This window comes from Triticum dicoccoides, chromosome 3A, assembly GCF_002162155.2.
Source record: "Triticum dicoccoides isolate Atlit2015 ecotype Zavitan chromosome 3A, WEW_v2.0, whole genome shotgun sequence".
NCBI classification, from domain to species: domain Eukaryota; kingdom Viridiplantae; phylum Streptophyta; class Magnoliopsida; order Poales; family Poaceae; genus Triticum; species Triticum dicoccoides.
This window is the reverse complement of record NC_041384.1, coordinates 682356689-682374593: the sequence shown is the minus strand read 5'-3', so window position 1 is coordinate 682374593 and position 17905 is coordinate 682356689.

Genomic DNA, 17905 nt, shown 5'->3' with positions numbered 1-17905 from the left:
CTCAAGCGACCACTCAAAGGTTACCGAAGCACAAATTATTACCTCAATTCGATGACGAGGCGTTGGAGCCCGTGCCATCAGTGCACAATGCGACAGACCGACCACCACGTGGTCGGGACAAAGTGGCAACCCAAGCCGAACACCAGCCCGTACCACCTCACCATAAAGACAAAGATAAAACTGCTCAGAGATACACATATGATCTCCGACAGGGCCTGAAGAATAAAGCAGGTCTGGCCAGATCGATCTATGGATCATGGGGGCGTGCCCCGATGCGCGACGATGGCTATCGAGCCGAACATGGCAAGTATAGTTACGTCAGAACCGAAAATCACAGACGGACTCCATCCGAAATACGTCGTGACCTGGCCTGATATAGAGGCGCCGCACACCCCCTCTTCTTCATTGATGAACTAATGGAACATGAATTACCAGAAGGGTTCAAACCCGTGAATATCGAATCATATGTTGGAACCACAGATCATGCGGTATAGATTGAAGACTTTATCCTCCATATTCAAATGGCGCGCGACGATGATCTTCATGCCATGAAATACCTCCCCCTAAAACTCAAGGGGCCAGCCCGACACTGGCTGAACAGCCTGCCTGAAAAATCTATTGGCAGCTGGGAGGACTTGGAAGAAGCCTTCCTTGACAACTTCCAAGGTACATATGTTCATCCTCCGGATGCCGACGACTTAAGTCACATAATCCAACAGCCCGGAGAGTCAGCTAGGAAATTCTAGACTAGATTATTAACCAAAAAGAACCAGATCCTCGACTGTCCGGACGCTGAAGCCCTGGCGGCATTTAAACATAGCATCCGGGACGTATGGCTCGCCCGACACCTCGGCCAAGAAAAGCCGAAGTCCATGGCAGCCCTTACGGCACTCATGACACACTTCTGCGCGGGCAAAGATAGCTGGCTAGCCCGTAGTAGTAACAATACAAGCGAACCTGACACTTCGGAGGCCAGAAATAGCAACGGCAAGTTCCGATGCAACAGACATAAGCGTCGAAGCAACGGTGATAATATCGATGACACGGCCGTCAACACCGGATTCAGTGGCTCCAAGTCCGGTCAGCGGAACAAGCCATATAAAAGAAATAATCAGGGCCCTTCCAGCCTGGACCGCATACTCGATCGCCCATGTCAGATCCATGGCACCCCTGATAAACCATCCAATCATACCCACATGAGTTGTTGGGTCTTCAAATAGGCCGGCAAGTTAAATGCCGAAGACAAGGAGAAGGGGTCGCAAAGCGAGGACGATGACAAGGAGCCCCGTCCATCGAACACAGGGGGACAGAAGAAGTTCCCCCTCAAATCAAAACAGTGAACATGATATGCGCCACCCATATCCCCAAGAGGGAGCGCAAACACGCGCTCAGGGGCGTCTATGCGATAGAGCCAGTCGCCCCCAAATTCAACCCATGGTCGTCATGCCCGATCACTTTCGATTGTAGGGATCATCTGACCAGTATTCTCGACCCAATAATTGATGGATTTCACCGCACACGAGTCCTCATGGATGGCGGCAGCAGCCTCAACTTGCTTCACCATGATATAGTGCGCAAAACGGGTATTGATCCTTCAAGGATCAAGCCCACCAAAACTACCTTTAAAGGAGTTATACCAGGTGTAGAGGCCCGCTGCTCAGGCTCAATCACATTGGAGGTCGTCTTCAGATCTCGAAACAACTTCCGAAGTGAGGAGTTACTCTTTGATATCGTCCCCTTCCGCAGTGGCTATCAAGCACTGCTCGGACGAACTGCGTTTGCCCGATTCAATGCGGTGCCGCACTATGCTTATCTCAAGCTCAAGATGCCCGAACCACGCGGTGTCATAACAGTCAATGGAAATATGGAGCGCTCCCTCCGTACTGAGGAGCACACCGCTGCCCTGGCAGCATAAGTATAGAGCGGCCTCCACAAGCAGAACCTTAATTCGGTAGCCATACTCCCAGACACTGTCAAACAAGTCCGGACTACCATGCGCCAGGACAGCCCAGTTCGGCAAGAGCTCAACTAGCAATTCGGCCTCCGTCCCAGACAATACCAAATGGCGGCGTTCGCACGGCGCGTACGTAACTACGCACTCAAAATACCATGGGCATAGACGAAGGCATAAATAGATTCTGATCCTTAATAAGGCTCGACCTCCCCTGGACACACATACTTGCACTTTTTCCTTTTTCTCTTCAGGTTTCCTTTCCGCAGGCCCCTCTCACCAGCCTCATAATCGGTCCTTTCGAAGGACGGACACACCAAGGCAGCAAGTAGCACAGACGTATGGGGGAATCTCTAGACGTCCTTCTTGGCAATCACTCTACCTGTTTTTGGGACCTGTACGCAGCTCCTCCTTGGTCTTGGCATGTTAAATAGTCACTGTTGCTTTTCACACTTTTTGTTCAAGTATGCTTTGATGTATCAATTAAAATTATAATGGAACCAGTTTGCAGCCCAACATATCTGGCACCAGCTTTTTCTTTATTTTTATTTTCGCTATTTTAATTTGCATCCATACACCGTGGTACGTCGTAATCCGTCAGGGGCTTTATTGTGCCCCACACTATGGCAACAAGTCCGAACACTTTTACAGTATAGTTTGGCACCCCGAATTTCGCATTATATGCATTGGCTCCGGATCATGTATTTGGTCAATAGTTGGGTTGCCCGGCTCCTGTGCTTACTACCTTACGTTCCGCTATATCAGCTAGGGTAGCAAAGGGAGAACTACTGTGATTGTGTCTTGGTTTATCTAGTGTGCACCTCAATAGAGAAAGCCGAAAATTGACTGTCATGATGCGGCGTGAGCTGGTCAGCTCTTCGGAGGTTTCAAATCTTTAGCGATTTTACCCGCATTATGCGACGAATCGGTTCTTGTCCGATCAGGTGTTTACAGCACCCTAGTCTGGATACTAGGGGCTGCGCCTATATTTTCATCATCAAACTCCTGTGGCTAAGTGAGGTAATAAAGCCACATAGTCCGATTGCCTGGTTCGTTGCGCTAAACACCTCCTTTAAGGACCAAACTCTTGGATAAAGAATGTTTAGATTCATCCCAAACACCCCCGTACTACCTATGTGGGGGCTGAAGCCGACGACTGGCCAACTCTGAGATTTGATGAAACGGCCGCACAGGAGGTAAAATTTTCAATAAACAAAACAGCAAAGCATTATATTACATATGAAGCCTTGTTTCCATCATACAGGATGGGATTACATGAATGTTTTCATTCAAATATAATGTCCTTAGTACATTGCTCCACCACAATGTCGGATCCCTTCAGAACATCTTCAAACTACTGCTCGGGCATGCGTTGCTCCTTGCCAGTGGGTGGTCCTTCGGTCGCAAGCTTGACCGCGTCCATCTTCGCCCATTGTATCTTGACGCGGGCGAAGGCCATCCGCGCACCTTCTATGCAGACCGACCGCTTGATGGCATCAAGCCGAGGGAAGGCATTGACCAGCCGCTTCACGAGGCGGAAGTAGCAGCCGGGTATAGCTTCTGCAGGCCACAGCCGGATTATTAAATACTTCATCGCTAGTTCGGCCACCCTATGCAGCTCGACCAACTTTTTTAGCTGGTCGCTAAAGGGCACCGGATGTTCTGGTGCAAGGTATTGTGACCAAAACAACTTCTCCATTGAGCTCCCCTCTTTAGCCTGGAAGAATTCCGCAGCGTCGGACACACTGTGCAGCAAATCTGCAAACGCCCCTGGAGAACTCCAAACCCTGGTCAATAAGAGATACATCTGGCTCACATACTTGCTTTGCATAATAAAAGCCTTACCTGCCGTGATCTTCTTGGCCTCTTGGATCTCCCGAAGGGCGCCTTGGGCTTAGGCCCGAGCCTCTTGTGTGCTTTGGCGGGCCTTAGCGAGTTTGGACTCTTGGTCTGCATTCTGGCGCTCCAAGGACTCGCGTTTCTTCACTGCGTCCTGCAGCTCCTGCTGGCCCTCACCAACCCTGGCCTCATGCTTTACTCGGGTGGTTTTTCCATTTACCGCTCTCTTCTCGGAATCGGCTAGCGCCTTCTTGAGGGCCTCTACCTCGGTCGCCGCCCCTAATAAATGCCATGGCACTATGATCAACCTACATCATACACCCCTTCTGGACATACACAAGATCATTGCATACCTTGGGCACCTCCAGCTCCTTTTTCGCACAGCCGAGCTCCTCCTCCGTCCGTTCCAGCCTCCGCTTCAGTCCGGAGACTTCGGCAGCATGAGAAGTCACGACCAGCAGCGATGCCTACTTATCCACAAAGACATATATGATTAGTCTCCTACGAAAAACTATTTGATCCTCTGTTTGGCTTTTCTTTCTGAACACCAGACAAAGTCTCAGGGGCTACTGTCTATACTGTAACTTTATTTTCACATAAATGCAGCACTTACCTCAAAGCCTGTTAGAAGGCTCGCGCAGGCTTCGGTCAGTCCGCTCTTCACGGACTAAATCTTCTCAATCACCGCACCCATAAGAGTATGGTGTTCCTCAATGGTGGAAGCGCTTCCAGTAGAGTATCTGGCGCCTCTAGTTGGACAGAGGTCACCAGCGAAATGGGAACACCTCCTTCCGATGAAGGAGGCTGCTTGCCGGATTCCGGAGCCGTATAGGTCTCGAGGACCGTATTCAGTAGAGGGCCGAATTGGACATGGCCCTCATCGCCAGTCTCCACGGGGATCTGCTCCCCCATGTGTCCGGCAGCCGAAGTCTCGCCCTCTGGCGTCGTCCTGGCGGCCTCCTACGTTTCTCCCTGGCCAAGGGTCCTCTGGGACAACACCTCGGTGTCGTCCATGGCCTTGGGATTGGAGGCCGTTGGAAGGGACACGCTGTCCATCACCTTCGGATCCAGCGAGTTCCCCAAAGACGAGGATCGCTCAAGGGCAAAACGAACCAGACTGCTAATGCATGATTTCATGATAGAGTTATGAATTGAAAGAGGAGGATAAATGAATGCATCAGGGTCTTTGGACACTCACGATTCGGCCAAGGGCTTGTTTCGAGGGCGCCGCTTTGGGCTTCTATTGACGTCCCACGGGGAGCTATCCGTGATGGAAGCCTTTCCCTTCTTGGACGCCTCCGCTTCCAGATCTGTGGAGGCCGCCCCCCTCGGGGAGGGGGAAGTTGCTTTCTTCCTCCTCTTCCACCTCCTCGTCGCTTTCGGCGGCGGAGTGAGTTTCGGCATCTTCGGATGCCACGCCCGGAGTACCCTTGGGACGGAGGCCTCCTCTGGTCCCCTTGGCCTTCTTCTCCGGCGCCACATAGGGCATCGGAACCAACGTCTTCATCAAAAGCGGGATGGCTGGTTCCTCGGGCAGCGGTGCCGAACACCGAATCTGCACCACCTTCTTTGTCCAACCCTAAAAAGGCAAAATAGCAAAATTGGGACATCCTCCTTGATCAAGCTAGAAAGGGATACGCCTTGAAGTAGGGAAAACTTACCGAACTAGCGGGATGGGCCAGATCGTGCCCGCAGTCCTCGGTTGTCTCCGGCCATGTCTCGTTGGCCTTGAAGATCACCTTCCAGATGTCTTCGTGTGTAATTCCGAAGAATTGTCGCAGGGTTTTGTGCTTGTCTAGATTGAACTCCCATAGATGGCAAGCCCGGTTTTGGCATGGAAGGATCCGGCGAATTAGCATCACCTGAATCACATCGACGAGCTTGACATTCTTGTCCATCATGCTCCTGATGCGCGTTTGAAGCGCAGTCAACTCGTCTGACGAAGACCAATCCATGCCCTTCTCCTGCCAGGAGGTAAGCCGCATTGGGGCCTCGGACTTGAATTCGGGAGCCGCGGCCCAGGCAGCGTCGCGGGGCTCTGTGACATAGAACCACAGTTTCTGCAACCCCTCGACGGTCTCCACGAAGGTGCCTTTGGGCCATAGAACATTGGACATTTTTCTCACCATGGCACCTCCGCATTCTGCGTGTTCGCCGCCCACAACCTTCGGCTTCACATTGAAGGTCTTCAGCCACAGTCCGAAGTGGGGGCGATGCAGAGGAAGGCCTCACACACGATGATAAATGCCGAGATGGTGAGGAAGGAATTGGGGGCCAGATCATGGAAATCTAGCTCGTAGTAGAACATGACTCCGCGGACGAATGGGCGGAGAGGAAATTCTAGCCCGCGGATGAAGTGAGGGATGAACACAACCCTCTCATGGGGCTCCGGAGTGGGGAAGATCTGTACCTTAGCAGGAAGCCGATGAGCGATCTCCCTGGCCAAATATCCGACCTCCCAAAGTTGGGTGATGTCCTTCTCCTTGAAAGTGGAGGCCATCCACTTGCCCTGCGCTTTGGACATGGTTGGAGTGCTTTCTTGGGGCAGGAGAGATAATAACTTGGGTGTTGGAGCTCGAGAGTGGGTAGGCAGAAAGAGAGAAGGCGTGGGTGGAATAGATGAATCCTTATCTCCTTATAAAGGTAGTGAATATCAAAAGCCTTCCCACTCGCCATGAAACTTGCCTATTTCAGAATGGCGGTGCAGGCAGCATGTTTGGATTACCCATACCCGTATTCATGAGAATCCCGCAATAAGGGGACATGATCTCTGATTTGACAAGACGTGCCAATAAAACCGCATCTCGAAATACAGAGAGGCAGGCCAAAAAACAGTTCGAAATAATATCTCGGCAGGGACGTGATGTCATGTTACAAATAGTTGTCAGCAGATGGGACTCATGAAACATTATACTCTCTGCGGTGGTGTGTGGTACCTGTTTTGCAGATCCAGACACGTTCGCTGTTCCAAGACTGGGTCAGAGTATTTGGAGAAGGAACCCGCCTTGCAATGCCGAAGACAATCTGCGCGCCGGGCACCTCGTCATTGAAGCCAGGTTCAGGGGCTACTGAGGGAGTCCTAGATTAAGGGGTCCATGGGCGTCCGGTCTGTTAGACATTGGACGGACTATTGGGCCATGAAGATACGAGATAGAAGACTTTCTCCCGTGTTCGGACAGGACTCTCCTTTGTGTGGATGGCAAGCTAGGCGGCGGGATATACTATTTACTTTCTATGTAACCGACTTTGTACAACCCTAGTCCCCTTTGGTGTCTATATAAACCGGAGGGTTTATTTTATATGGAGGAAACTCATAATTAGATAGGCTAGACATCTAGGGTTTTAGCCATTACGATCTCGTGGTAGATCAACTCTTGTAACCCCCATACTCATCAATATTAATCTAGAAGGACGTAGGGTTTTACCTCCATGGAGAGGGCCCGAACCTGGGTAAACATTGTGTTCCCTGTCTCCTGTTACCATCAACCTCAGAAGCATAGTTCGGGACCCCCTACCCGAGATCCGCCGGTTTTGACACCGACAACCAGGTACTCTCCTTCACCTCTATTGGACGAATCTTGCCAATAGACAAGTCTTGGATTTCTTCCAAAGGGTCTTTGTCTCCTACATCAATTGGCAATTGCTCTACTTGTGAGCCGTTAGATTCATCAAACTTCACATCTACCGTCTCTTCAACCTTTCAGGTGAAATTGTTGTATACACGGTAAGTGTGAGAGTTTGAGCCATAACCAAGTAGGAAACCCTCATGGGATTTAGGAGAAAATTTAGAATGATGATGTTTATCAAGAATGTAGCACTTTGAGCCAAATACCCGAAAGTATCCAACTTGGGGTTTGTTACTGGTGAGAAGCTCATATGCTGTTTTGCCGAGTAGCTTGTGAAGATACAAGCGATTTGTTGCATGACAAGCTGTCTCAACCGCTTCCACCCAAAAGTGTTTTGGCGTCTTGTACTCATCAAGCATCATTCTCGCCATCTCAATAGGAGTCCGGTTCTTCCTCTCAACAACTCCATTTTGTTGAGGCGTGTACGTAGCCGAGAACTCATGTGAAATCCCTTCTTCATCAAGAAAGGTATCCACATTTGCGTTCTTGAACTCCGTTCCATTGTCGCTTTGAACCTTCTTGATCTTCACTTAAAATTGATTTTGGGCCTTCCTAGCGAAGTTCTTGAAGATCTTTTGGACGTGCGATTTATCATCAAGAAAGAACACCCACGTAAATCTTGAAGAATCATCAACTATAACTAGACCAAATGAGTTTCCACCGAGACTTTTGTAGGCATTGGGACCAAAGAGATCCATATGAAGTAGCTCGAGCGGTCTTCTCGTGGTCATAATGTTCTTCACGGGATGACTTCCTCGAACTTGTTTTCCTGCTTGACAAGCACTGCACAATCTATCCTTGTCAAATATAACATCTTTTACTCCAAGGATATGATCACCTTTTATAAGCTTATCAAGATTTTGCATGCCCACATGACCTAATCTTCTATGCCACAACCAACCTTTAGAAGATTTAGCAATTAAGCAAGTTCTAGGTTGAGCCTTTTTAGTGAAATCAACAATGTAAAGATCACCTCTACGTAAACCGGTAAAGACCATATTGTGGTTATCTCTACGAAACACTTGGCAATCTACTTCAGTAAATAGGACATTGAAACCAAAGTTAGCAAGTCTAGATACGGAAACTAGATTATATCCAAGAGATTCAATGAGCATAACATTTTGTATGGAGCTATCATGTGAGATGGCCACCTTACCAAGGCAAACCACCTTACCCTTAGAGTTGTCACCAAAAGTGACATACTTTCGAGGGCCGTCGTTTTCAGCAAGCTCACGGAACATATCCTTGTGTCCGGTCATGTGATCGGTACATCCACTATAAAGAATCCATTCCTTTCCTCCAGCCATGTAGCCGCGAAGATTAGCCATAAGACCAAAGTGTCTCATAGACTCGTCGAGATCAAAGTCACTATCATCATCCTCATCATAGTATCCATGTTCAACATCGTCTTGTGATGGATCAATTCCTAGAGTGGGTAATTCATTAGATAAATGGTCATCACAATAATCATCTTTATGAATTCTAATGGCTTCAGAGATAATATTGCTAATGATTCCAACATATCCTTTGGCACGCGTAAGATTAGTAAGCTCAAATAGATAGTCACCAAATTTGGGATCATTGGAACTCATCTTACTCAAAGCAATAGACTTATGAAGAATTTCATCCAAGTTTTGCAAGGAATAGTTTGGAAATCGTTCTTTGAGAAATCTCCATATGGTGTAGGCACAATCAAGAGCAGGCAAGCTAGCAATCAAGTTTCTAGGTAATCCTCTAGTGATTAAATTGACAGTTCTAAGATTACGGATCATGTCAATAGACTCATCAAGGGTAGGATGTAAGGGGTCAACAAGACACGCACAAGGAGTAGTAATGTACTTGTTCAAGTGATATTCATTGAAAATCTCAAGCTTCTGAATTTTCCACTCATGAAAGAACTCTCCACCAAGTATAGGCACTCTGCGTCTAAGACTCCCCAACGTAGACTCATCCGTATTCCTCCAAAGGTGATTAAACCAAAGCAATGGAGACCAATGCTCTGATACCAATTGAAAGGATCGAGAAGAGGTGTCTAGAGGGTGGGTGAATAGACTCTTAACAAAGAAAAGTAGCAATTTTTATTTTCTTCAAGTTAAGGTAGAGATTTAGCACAAATTTAAACATTCACAATACATTTCAAGCAAGCATGACAAGAGTATATGGGCAGCGGAAAGTAAAGCATGCAAGTTGCAAGAAACTAAAGGGATGGGATTGGAGTGTACAAACACAATTGGAGACACAGAGATTTTTGGCGTGGTTCTGATAGGTGGTGCTATCGTACATCCACGTTGATGGAGACTTCAACCCACGAAGGGTAACGGTTGCGTGAGTCCACAGAGGGCTCCACCCACGAAGGGTCCACGAAGAAGCAACCCTGTCTGTCCCACCATGGCCATCGCCCACGAAGGACTTGCCTCACTAGGGTAGATCTTCATGAAGTAGGCGATCTCCTTGCCCGTACAAACTCCTTGGTTCAACTCCACAATCTCGTTGGAGGCTCCCAAGTGACACCTAACCAATATAGGAGACACCACTCTCCAAAAGGTAATAGATGGCGTGTTGATGATGAACTGCTTGCTCTTGTGCTTCAAATGATAGTCTCCCCAACACTCAACTCTCTCTCATAGATTTGGATTTGGTGGAAAGATGTTGAGCGGAAAGCAACTTGGGGAAGACTAGAGATTAAGATTCATATGATTGGAATGGAATATCTTGGTCTCAACACATGAGTAGGTGATTCTCTCTCAGAAAATGAATGCTGGAAGTGTAGGCACATTCTGATGGCTCTCCTTTATAATGAAGGAAGTGTGGAGGGGTATATATAACTTTCACACAAAATCTAACAGTTACACACAATTTACCAAACTCGGTGGGACCAAATCAGAAAACTCGGTCAGACCGATTGAGTTCAAAATGTGAAAGTTAGGTTTTTCGATGGGACCAATATGATCAATTCAATGGGACCGATGTGCTAGGGTTAGGCTAAAACCTCAACTCAGTTTGACCGATTATAAAAACTCGATGGGACTGATTTTGGTAATAAGCAAAACAGAGAGTTGGTCAGGCAAACTCGGTGGGACCGATTCGCTCATTTCGGTGAGACCGAAACGTTACGAAAGGGAAACAGAGAGTTTGTATTGCGAACTCGGTGGGACCGATCACTCATCTTAGTTGGACCGAAACGTTATGAAGGGAAACGGAGAGTTCGCAATCCCATCTCGGTGAGACCGAGATCCCTATCAGTGAGACCGAACTGATTAGGGTTTCTGGCAGTGGCTATGTCAAGTGAACTCAGTGGCGCCAGATAGATCAAATCGGTGGGGCCAAGTTTTGCTTTTGGTTTGGCACATATGTGGATATTAGAAAGTGGTTGAGGGCTTTGGAGCATATCACTAAGCACTTTGAGCAAGCAGGCCATTAAGCAACACCTCATCCCCTTTTAATAGTATTGGCTTTCCTATGTACTCAATGTGAACTTGGATTAGTAAAATGAAAATGCAGAGTCTTGAGCTTTTGCCAATCTTCTCTCCTTAGCATCTAGAAGGGGTTCCACATCCTCTTTTCCAAGCCACTCCATTGTTGAACTCATGTGAAATATACTAGATAAGAGTATTAGTCCAACAAGAGATATGTTGGAATTAATTACCAAAACCACGCAAGGAGCACTTGTGCTTTCAGATGGTAATGTTACTATCTACAAATCTCGCCTTGTTGCGAAAGGTTTCATCAGGTTCAAGGAGTTGACTACGATAAGACCTTCTAACCCGTAGCGACGCTTATGTCTGTCCGAATCATGTTAGCAATTGCCGCATTTTATGATTATGAATTTTGGCAAATGGATGTCAAAACTGCATTCCTTAATGGATTTCTTAAAGAAGAGTTGTATATGATGCAACCAAAAGGTTTTGTCAATCCTAAAAGTAGTAACAAAGTGTGCAAGCTCCAGCGATCCATTTATGGATGGGTGCAAGCCTCTCAGAGTAGGAATATACGCTTTGATAGTGTGATAAAAGCATATGGTTTTATACTGACTTTTGGAGAAGCCTGTATTTTACAAGAAAGTGATTGGGAGCTCTGTAGCATTTATAATATTATATGTGGATGACATATTGTTGATTGGAAATGATATAGAATTTCTGGATAGCATAAAAGGATGCTTGAATAAGAATTTTTCAATGAAAGACCTCGGTGAAGCTGCTTATATATTGGGCATCAAGATCTATAGAGATAGATCAAGACGCTTAATTGGACTTTCACAAAGCACATACCTTGATAAAGTTTTGAAGAAGTTCAAAATGGATCAGTCAAAGAAAGGGTTCTTGCATGTGTTACAACGTGTGAAGTTGAGTCAGACTCAATGCCCAGCCACTGCAGAAGATAAAGAGAAAATGGAAGTCATTCCCTATGCCTCAGCCATAGGTTCTATCATGTATGCAATGTTGTGTACCAGACTTGATGTATGCCTTGCTATAAGTTTAGCAGGGAGGTACCAAAGGAATGCATGAGTGGATCACTGGATAACTATCAAGAACATCCTGAAATACCTGAAAAGGACTAAGGATATGTTTCTCGTTTATGGAGGTGACAAAGAACTCGTCGTAAATGGTTACGTTGATGCTAGCTTTGACACTGATCCGGATGACTCTAAGTCGCATACCGGATACATATTTATATTGAATGGTGGAGTTGTCAATTGGTGAAGTTCCAAGCAGAGTGTCGTGGCGGGATCTACGTGTGAACTGAAGTACATAGCTGCTTTGGAAGCAACAAATGAAGTCTGGATGAAGGAGTTCATATCCGATCTAGGTGTAATACCTAGTGCATCGGGTCCAATGAAAATCTTTTGTGACAATACTGGAGCAATAGCCTTAGCGAAGGAATCCAGACTACACAAGAGAACCAAACACATCAAGAGACGCTTCAACTCCATCCACGATCAAGTCAAGGAGGGAGACATAGAGATTTGCAAAATACATACGGATCTGAATGTTGCAGACCAGTTGACTAAGCCTCTTCCACGAGCAAAACATGATCAGCACCATGACTCCATGGGTGCTAGAATCATTACAATGTAATCTAGATTATTGACTCTAGTGCAATTGGGAGACTCAAGGAAATATGCCCTAGAGGCAATAATAAAGTTGTTATTTATATTTCCTTATATCATGATAAATGTTTATTATTCATGCTAGAATTGTATTAACCGGAAACTTGATACATGTGTCAATACATAGACAAAACAAAGTGTCCCTAGTATGCCTCTACTTGACTAGCTCGTTAACCAAAGATGGTTAATTTTCCTGACCATAGACATGTGTTGTCATTTGACGAACAGGATCACATCATTAGGAGATTCATGTGATGGACAAGACCCATTTGTTAGCTTAGCATAATGATCGTTAACTTTTATTGCTATTGCTTACTTCATGACTTATACATATTCCTTTGACTATGAGATTATGCAACTCCCGAATACTGGAAGAACACCTTGTGTGCTATCAAACGTCACAACGTAACTGGGTAATTATAAAGATGTTGTACAGGTGTCTTCCAAGGTGTTTGTTGGGTTGGCATACATCAAGATTACGATTTGTCACTCTGAGTATCGGAGAGGTATCTCTGGGCCCTCTCGGTAATGCACATCATGATAAGCCATGCAAGCAATATGATTAATGAGTTAGTTATGGGATGATGCATTATAGAATGAGTAAAGAGAATTGCCGGTGACGATATTGAACTAGGTATGGAGATACCGACGATCGAATCTCGGACAAGTAACATACCGATGACAAAGGGAATAACGTATGTTGTCATTGCGGTTTGATCCATAAAGATCTTCATAAAATATGTAGGAACCAATATGAGCATCCAGGTGCCGTTGTTGGTTATTGATCGGAGATGTGTCTCGGTCATGTCTACATAGTTCTCGAACCTGTAGGGTCCGCACGCTTAACGTTCGATGACAATTTCTATTATAAGTTATGTGTTTTGGTGACCGAAGATTGTTCGGAGTCCTGGATGAGATCATGGACATGACGAGTAGTCTCGAAATGGTCGAGAGGTAAAGATTGATATATTGGACGATAGTATTCAGACGCCGGAATGCTTCTACAGTGTTTCGGGTATTTTTCGGAGTACTAGGAGGTTACCGGAACCCCCCGGGAAAGTAATGGGCCAACATGGGCCTTAGGGGAGAGAGAGGAGCCCACAAGGGGTGCCCCATGGGCAGTACGAATTGGACAAGGGGAAGGTGGCGCCCCCCTTTCCTTCTCTCTCTCCCTCTCGTTCCCCCTTTCCCCCTCCGAAAGAAGGAAGGGGGCGACTTGGACTAGGAGTCCTAGTCGGTTTCCCCCATGGCACGCCCCTTTAGGCCGGCGTCCTCCCATCCTCCTTTATTTACGGGGGCAGGGGCACCCCAAAGCACATCAGTTGTTCTCTTAGCCATGTGTGCTGCCCCTTCCATAGTTTACTCCTCCGGTCATATTGTCATTATGCTTAGGCGAAGCCCTGTGCGGATCACATCACCATCACCATCACCATGCCGTTGTGCTGACAAAACTCTCCCTCAGTATTTTGATGGATCAAGAGTTCGAGGGACGTCATCGAGCTGAACGTGTGCTGAACTCGTAGGTGTCGTACGTTCGGTGCTTGATCGGTTGGATCACGAAGACGTTCGACTACATCAACCGCGTTAACCTAATGCTTCCTCTTTCAGTCTACAAGGGTACGTGGACACACTCTCCCCCTCTCTTGTGATGCATCTCCTGGATAGATCTTATGTGATAGTAGGAAATTTTTGGAATTGCATGCTATGTTCCCAACCGGGGAAGGGAGCTCCAAGACGCCAGCGTCATCTTTGAGTCGGCGCAGGCCGAGGTGCACGGCCGCGACCCTAGGAATGGACGGGACCTCTTCATTGGCGGCGGCAGCACCCCTCTTCCCGCTAGGGTTTTCACCATGGCCGACGTACGCTACACCGCCAACCCCCACTGTAAGCCTTCAAATCCCCCTATGCTTCTTAGTTAGGGTTCTAAGGGTAGTTCATAGAGTGCTAGATTAGATTGTGGCCCGTACATTTGACCCGATTCGACTGGATTCTACTATATTCGACCGGATTCGATGATAATCCACTGTTTTGGGGATGAACAAGAGTGTGTGCTTACTTTGTTCATCCCACATGGCTAGATTGTCCATAACGTAGTGGTAGTTTGCATCGTTTTAGTGCCAGACTGTTACTTTCTACTGCCAAATTGTTAGTTTGTAGTGCCACATTGTGTGTTCTTGATACTATTACTAGTATATAAGCCACTGTTGTCAGTGTTACCGATGTTGTTCATGCTACTCTTTTGCTGCTTGATACGTCTCCAACGTGTCTACTTTTCCTAATGCTTTTCCTCTTGTTTTGGACTCTAATTTGCATGTTTTGAATGAAACTAACCCCGGACTGACGCTGCAGCAGAACTACCATGGTGTTGTTTTTGTGCAGAAATAAAAGTTCTCGGAATGGAACGAAACTTTGCGAGGATTGTTTATACAATAAATAAGAATTTCTGGAGCCAAGATCTACCGGAGGGCGGCACCTGGGTGGGCACAACCCACCAGGGCGTGCCCCCCTCTTGGCGCACCCAGGTGGGTTGTCCCCACCTGGTGGCCCCACATACCTTGAAACTGACGCCATAAAATCCTATTTTTCTAGAAAAAAATCAGAGAGAAAGAATCATCGCGATCCACGAGACAGACCAGCCGTCGCCTCCTGTTCTTCATCGGGTGGCCAGATCTGTAGTCCGTTTGGGGCTCCGGAGAGGGGGATCTTCGTTCTTCATCATCACCAACCCTTCTCTGTCGCCAATTCCATGATGCTTCTCACTGGGGTGAGTAATTCCTTCGTAGGCTCCCTGGTCGGTGAGGAGTTGGATGGGATTCATCATGTAATCGAGTTAGTTTTGTTAGGGATTGATCCCTAGTATCCACTATGTTCTAAGATTGATGTTCCTATGACTTTACCAGGCTTAATGCTTGTCACTTTGGGCCAGGGTGCCATGATTTCAGATCTGAACCATTTATGTTATCACCATTATATCCATGTTCTAGATCTGCAAGTTATAGCCACCTACTACATGTTATGATCCGGCAACCCCGGAGTGACAATAGTCGGCACCACTCCCGGTGTTGACCGTAGTTTGAGGAGTTCATGTATTCACCGTGTGTTAATGCTTTGTTTTGGTTCTGTATTAAAAGGATGCCTTAATATCCTTTAGTTCCCAATAGGACCCTGCTGCCACGGGAGGATAGGACAAAAGATGTCATGCAAATTCTTTCCATAAGCACATATGACTAGTTACGGAATACATGCCTACATTATATTGATGAACTGGAGCTAGTGTCGTATCGCCCTAGGTTATAACTGCCTCATGATGAATATCATCCAAGAAGTCACTGATCCAATGCCTATGAATTTATCCTATATTGTTCTTGTTAAGTTACTGATGCTATCATTATTGTTGCACATGTTACAAAACTACTGTTATCATTGTTACCATTAACATTGCCGCTACAACTATTATCAAAACTTTCATATTACTTTGCTACTGATCATGTTGCTGCAGATAATTAATCTCCAGGTGTGGTTGAATTGACAACTCAGCTGCTAATACCTTCAAATATTCTTTGGCTCCCCTTGTGTCAAATCTATAAATTTGGGTTGAATATTCTACCCTCGAAAATTGTTGCGATCCCCTATACTTGTGGATTATCAAGACCTTTTTCTGGCGCCGTTGCCGGGGAGCATAGCTATATTTGTTAAGTCACTTGGGGTTATTATCAATTTATCACTATGAAGAATCTGAAGAATGCTAAGACTAAGATTTTTTTCCTCTAAGACGAGGGGAGGTAAGAAACTGCCATCCAGTTATGCTCTAGATTCACCTTCTGTTATAAGTAAACTTGCAACACCACCACATGCTATTAATGATGATATGTCGTAGGTTATTGATGATGCTACTTCTGCTATGGTAATGCTTATGATGATGCTAGTACCTTGCTTGATAATGATGATATGCCACTTGGTGAATTTCTTGATAAACAAATTGCTAGTGTAATACAACATGATGTTGTTGAATCCGATGATGAGCTTGAAACTGAAACTCCTGTAACACCTTCTAGGACTAGCCTTCCTAGATATGAATTGCCTAAGGAACCGGAAGGTTATGTTATGAATGAGGAGACAACTAGAGATATTCTTGCTTGTAAGGATATATATGATCTAGAGACATTATTATGCAAGTATAAAGAAAAATCTCTGAATGCTAGAATGCAATACGATCCTAAGTTTGCTACTTCACCTATCTTTATTGATGATAAGGATTATGAATTCTCTGTCAACCCAGAGTTAATGACTTTGGTTGAATATGATCCTTTCCATGGTTATGAAACTGAAACTGTTGTGGCACATCTTACTAAGTTGAATGACATAGCCACCCTTTTTACTCATGGTGAGAAAACTCGCTATTACTTTATTCTCAAATTATTTCCGTTCTCATTAAAGGGTGATGCTAAAGCTTGGTACAATACTCTTGCTCCTGGTTGTGTGCGTAGTCCCCAGGACATGATTTATTACTTCTCTGAAAAATATTTCCCTGCTCATAAGAAACAAGTTGCTTTACTGGAAATATTTAACTTTGTTCAGATTAAAGAGGAGAGTCTCCCAAAAGCTTGGGGGGGCTTTGCTAGTTACTTAATGCTTTGCCTAATCATCCTCTTAAGAAAAATGAAATACTTGATATCTTCTATAATGGACTAACCGATGCTTCTAGGGATTTCCTAGATAGTTGTACTGGTTGTGTTTTCAGGGAATGAACTGTTGGACAAGATGAAGAATTATTGAATAACATATTGAAAAATTATGATGATTGGACTATTCCTGAACCACCACCTAAACCCACTCCGAAGAAGAGGGGTATATTATATCTTAGTCCTGAAGATACGCAAGAGGCAAAGAAATCTATGAAGGAAAAGGGTATTAAAGTTGAGGATGTTAAAATTTTTAACTCCTATTGAAGAAATAAATGGGCTTAATACACCACCACTACCTGATGAAATGAATAATAATAAACATGACTTTGCTGTTAGAGTTGCAACTAGAGGAGGTAAAATGACTCAGGAACCACTTTATCCCGAGGGACACCCAAAAATAATTAAACAAGACTCACAAAGAAATAACACTAGGGCATCTAGTTCTTCTAAAAAGAAAAAGAAGAAGAAAAATGATAGGACTTTGCATGCTTCTAGTGATAATGATAATGAAACTTCTATCTCTGATGCTGAAACTCAGTCTGGTAATGAAAATTCACCTAGTGATAATGAAAAAGATAATGATGATGTTCATGAAGACTCTCAACCTAATAATAATAAAGAACCAGACAATGATGTTGAGATAGAACCACTTGTTGATATTGATAACCCACAATCTAAGAATAAAGGGTATGATAAA